We start from the raw sequence: 6,000 nt of genomic DNA on the forward strand, positions 1-6,000 counted from the left end.
GCGGATTACGTTTCCTCGGCAATTTCGCACGAAGAAACCGTATCCGCGCCACTGGGAACGTCGGCGGTGGCAGCCCGGCTGGCTTCTCCCCGCCCCGTTTCCAGCTCCCACCACGGCGCCGCGTCGAGATCTCGCCCACATTCTCGCCCCTCCCCGACCGGCCACGCCCACATCGCCTCCCCTCCCATTCGATGCCCACTACTCCATACTTTTGTTCGTCCCCACTCCGGCGACCCGGCCGGCAGGCAGCTAATTCATTTCTTCGAGTCGACAAGCATTCCCTCGCTGACGTGGATTTTATCATACCGGCGTCGAAATTGCTTTATACAAAAATTCGCCGGAGCAGATCTAGCTCTTTCATCTTCCCTTTTTATTCTCGAGGCGTGCAGCCTCGACTTTGCTCCAACAAATGTATTATCCTGCGGCAGATGCTGCTCCGCTCCGCGTCCGTTCTCCGCTCGTTAACTGCCCGCTTCGGGGCTGCGTGTCCGCGCGACCCACTCCGCGATCGTCCATCGACGTTTAATGTTGGGAACTGAAAACGCTGGCGGTCGAAACCCGTCTCCTTTAACTCAATAATTTTTCTGTGATTTTTAATGTTTTCACTTTGACTGTAACGGGTAACGGTCGTTAGATTTTAATTGCATTGAGTATAACCGACCATTCTTTTAATTTTACCTGCTTCTTTTAACTTGACTCGATATAACTTTGGCTGGGTTGTGTCGATAAATTCGTCGATGATTTTCTTAGCACTGCACGATGCAACAACGGCGCGTTAGTCAAAGTTCGATCGCAACAAATGCCTTTGTAATTATCGGTGTCCAGCAACGTCATACGAAATGCGATCCGAGACGACACGTATTTATCGCGCAAGAGCGGTTTTCGTATCCGCACATACAAATGAATGGAAATGAAGCGGCCGCTTGGCAGAAACATCGAACGCTTTTACACTTTGTTAGGCTATCTACCATCGCTGATAAGATTCATAAATTCCCAAGTCGGTAGACCGTAATTAACACGCCAAACCATGTTGCAGCGGTCTGCCAGATTAACGAGGCAATCCGCTTTGCCAGCGACTTTAAACATGAACCATTTCTCTTTAATCAACCCCTAACGTGCGCAAAAAAATCAGTGAAACTTTCCGGGACTTTTTTTAACAAGTGATCCGAGGCACTCGTCTTTCTCGCAGCGACGCCACTTGGCCACTTAGCTGCTGCTAACCGTTTGACAAGTGAGCGATGATACGTTTATTCGTAGTAATTATTGCCATCCTTTTATTTGTTCGTTCCACTTTGTTGCGGCCTCGAAAGATACAAAACATAATTGAAATTGCAATTTATACAGCAAAATTTTTACGCGTGAACTCGTTGAAAACAGCTAATTGCTTAAGAAATGAAACAGTCTCACGGATCGCACGTTGATAATTACTATCTTGGCTCGCGGGTTAATTTATAAAACTTTTAAAAATGACCACGAAGATTCTCAGTGACGTTTTAAACGCGGGGTTAAGCTAATTATCGAGCCGGGCAATTTGGAGCGTAACTGCAAAATAATATGCGCCCCGAGGGGGGGTGGGGGGTGGATTCCTCCATTGTTCTCGCTGATTTTTATCGCGTATGCACGTCGACGATTCAGTAACGAGCGTCGTTAGCCGCGGTGACGACACACTCCGCCATTAACCGGTGAGGAGAAAATTACAGCCATTAGCTCCGCGAGCGTCTAATCGCGCGGCGCTAGTGCTCTCTTGTCCCGCGGAAGCGTTATTCGATGGCGACACGAGACCGGGGCCGGCTTGTTCATTAAAAACACGCGAGATTTATAACGGTGGGTTGTTAAAAACGCGGCGAATTAAATCCCGGTCCGCCGAGTTCATCTCGCAGGTGGCTAGCACGCGAGACTGCATTAGTTGGCGTTAATCGCTGGTTCCGCGACTGCTGTTTTTCTAGCTTATCCTCTCGAAGCGCAACATCTCGGAGAAATTCTTCTGAAATTTCGTACCGCCATTCGAAGAAACCGGCGAAGTTGCAGCGCGCGATGGATCGCGGAATTCGTTTAAACGTTTTCGAGCATCGTCCACTGATCATAAACCCGCATTACATGACTCAAAGAACTTGTGGTTAAACGGAATTATGGTAGAAAATTAAGCAGCATATAAAAGTATTTACTTCGCGTGAAAGTTAGTTAGTTTGCGTTGAAAATCAACCTGCATTCAACTGGACGAATCGAAAACTGTAGGAAAATATTTGAATTCGATAAAAATTATAATTTTATTCACGTGCATGAGTATGATAAAATTTTAACTAGAACAGCTGAATAAATTACATCGCGTTAATTGGAACAAACTCGTGTCTGTATCAAATGTAACATTCGAACAGAATTTTTGGATTCTGAACAATAGTATGCGTGTAAAACAAGCATTCCTCTCTCACCGATGCAACAATTATGTAAATATTCGCGGCGTTTTTGTAAAGTTTCCAACAGAGAGCCGAGCAATTTCGTTTGGCAGCAGCGTGAAACAGGGGTCGGTAATTATAGCGAACGGAAGAGGAGCGATAACGATGGAAATGCGACCAGTTCGGCGTGGCAATCGGCAACGGGAAACCGTCGTGCGAGCGACGTGTAGAGATAAAACAACTTGTTCGCGAATTTTCCAATGCGACGAGTACACCTGTTTTCGCGATTCGAAGGCGTTCGAGCGGACTGCTTTTAAAATTTCATCGCGGCCGAGACTTGGCTGACGGTGAACAGAAGGCGATTCCTTTGTTCCGCCAACGCGGCGCTCGAGAATGAACGTGTAAGATCGTTGTTACGGTCTACGGTTTTATTAATGACCACACCTTGGGATACCAGCTGCCACGTGAACCAAAAACCGATCGTTAGCCGCCGCCAACTCGATTCGTGTTAGAACAATAATAGAGACAGCCGCTATAAATAACCGTAACGTGTCTATCCATCAATCGGGGCCTCGGAGTCTATGAGCCGGGCAGCGTTCTACGTCGCTCCGCGACCGGAAGAGGGGAGGACGATACCCGTGGACCAGTTTTCAGCACGGTCTTCCTTCGCCTTCGGAACGATACGCTGTAATTTACCGGCAATAATCGGCTCCGATGGATTTATCTAGCCATTAAACTCGGGCTCCGCGGCCTCTCGACGTGGAAACTGGGATTCGTACGCTGCCCCTGAGATCTCCAAGGTCTTGAAAATGCGATATGATTTACGGGTATGTCGGAGAAAGGCTGCGTAAAATCGAGCAAATTTCTAGGACAGTGGAAAATAAGGTAAAACGAGTCGTATCGTTCGGACGGAAATGGTCAAGTCGATGCTGCAACAATTTTTACGTCTGTTACCTGAAACACTCGTTGAACTTACGTAAAAACACGCACGAGTGTTTCAAGCAAATTCTTCCGAAGATATAGTGCCTTCCACTCCAAAGAATTAATACTTTGCCATTCGATCAATTGTTCTAGAAAACAACCGAACATGTAGGTGTTCTAAATTAATGAATGTTAGAACTAACAATTGCGCAGACTTGAAACAACAAAGTCCCCGGCTGATTTATATTGAGAACAGATTTCTTGTCTCTAACTTGTACAGCATGATGCATGGATGAAAAACCCGCAGCACGAAAGTCAGCTGTCGGTTCTAGCCGAGCCCGCAAGCTCTACGGGGAAAAAGCTGCGAGGTATTTCAAGGTTCGACGGTGCAATCCATCTTTCCAGCTGATCGTTCGAACGTACTCAAGCAAGAAGGATCGTGGTGGCAAACGCAGTTAATTCGTTCGTTAGAACGAGCCTCCCAGGATCCCGAAAGGACGCCGGAGTCCAAAAGAGAAGACGCCTAGGGCGAGACCAATCGCGAGTCTCGTACGTCATGGATTGATTGGGTTTTTCGTTGGGCTTGCAAAAGGAAGAACGCCACGAGAGACAGTGGGAGAGAGAAAGAGAGATAGAAAGAGAGAGAGAGAGAGAGAGAAGAGGGGTAGGAGGGATCTCGCCGCGCGGCGATCATTATTCCCCGAACGCGATTTGTAAACGGGTTCTATTTATGGCACTGCAAACTCTATAATCAGCCGCCGCAGGGGCGACGACTTATTTAGAATAATTAATGCAGGTACGACCTCGCGAACCGGTCGCCAGCCAATCGCGGTCGCGCTCTCCCTGCCGCGCGACTGCCAGAGGGGAAACGGGGGGCGTGGCCGAGCTTGCCGCGCCCATTCGACCCGATCCACATGCAACCTCGCGTGCGATCGCTGCGTCCCCACTCCGAGCGCTGCGTCCCCACTCCGCGCTCGGTTTTTCGAGACTACGGCTGTATTTTCTAGAGCAGAAGCCTGCGCGTAGCCATGCGCGCCCGAAGCGACACCACGAACCCTACCGCGATTTTTCGGCGAAATTTGGAGAATCCTGGGGAATCACCTCGTTCCCGGAATCCTCGGGAATGGGTTCGGGTCCTTCGAGCAACCCGGATATTTGCTTCGCGACCGTACTTTCGTTGAGACGGCTGATTTCACCGAAGAACCGTTGCTACAGAGCTGCTTTACAAAATCGAAGTTGTTACTACTCTTTGATTCCATTGTTAACACGGTTTTGAAGACTTTAGGTATGTCCACTGTCTGTTCCGGACCGCCGATGGCCAATCTATTGAATGTGCTAACGAGTTGTAAGTCGTTCAGCAGTTCAGCGACTAGGTAAGTTTTTGACCTGTTACAATATTGATATATGGGCAGCGCTCTTAAAAATGGAATGATGAACAGCCTGCTGAATTTTATGCAACACGAAAACTGTCTGTGTCAATTACAGAAGATGAGAACTAAGTAGAAATACCTTCTTTTCTTTAATGTAAACCTTACGGAACCTGTCTAAATGACGGATCGTTAATTGCTTAATTTACAACTATTCAAATTGTAAAGATTGATTTACAAGTTTTTTATCCCATGCGTGTGCTACACTCGTTAAACATCGGAATAAATGTTTCGTTGTTACTTTTACAAACTAAAACGCAACAGCTGCTTTCAGCGGTCTCCAAATTTAACATTAATATGTCGCAAAGACGATCTACACGTAGAAATGCGTTTAAAAGGAAGGTCTGCGAAATTGCACCAGCCATCGATTCACTTTCCTCTACTTCCATTTCTACTCATGTTGCCCGTTCCTCGGATCTATCATTTGCAACGGCGATCGTCCAGCGTTATCAATATTATTATCATCCCGGCGGGAGGCTATTAGAGCATCGGAGAAGGGGGGCAGAGGGGGGCAGGCGTCGATAATAAATGCAGCGGACGGGACGCGTGAATCCAGATAACTACGCGATTAATCGGGCTGATTGAAAGTATCCGACGGCGAGGCCTGTCGTGCATGCCACATCCACCGGAGTGCACTCTCCGTCTCGTTCGCTCTTTACCTATGCCGGCGGTGGCCGAGGCCAGACACACCCCTGCGCAACACGAGACACCGCCGATCATTCCCCTAATCCCGTTTATAAACACTCGACCACTCCCACCTCCCCTGCTGCGGAGGGATGATGCGATGCGATGCGCCTCGCAACCCCTCGGCGCGGCGCGGCGCGACCCGACCCGACGCAGCGTTTCGCCGCTCGTTTTCACGGGCTGTTACGTGTCCCGCGATCGGCCCGGCTATATTTATACGCCGCCCAGGCTGAGATAATATACACCCGGTACATGCGAAGATAACCGCACCCTGGGGAAGCGGTATGCTGCTTATGAACCGTTCTAACACGATGGGGAACCGCAAAGTGTGCTGATTTATCGGCGGGGAGGTGATGGACGAGGTGGAGCCCGTCGACGAGACGAACGCCGCTCCACCCCCGTAACGGGAGGGTTCTTCCGGTGAAAGTGCCCCGTAAAATTGGGACGGCGCTCCGCTTCGTCGAATCGACGGGTTTGATTGCGTCGACGAGCCTGCTTCGCCGGAGACGCCGCGATCGATAGCTTCGATCATTTTAGATATACCGGATCGTGATGTTGCCGCTTTTCTTAGTCTA

This window comes from Augochlora pura, chromosome 10, assembly GCF_028453695.1.
Source record: "Augochlora pura isolate Apur16 chromosome 10, APUR_v2.2.1, whole genome shotgun sequence".
Classification (NCBI taxonomy): Eukaryota; Metazoa; Arthropoda; class Insecta; order Hymenoptera; family Halictidae; genus Augochlora; species Augochlora pura.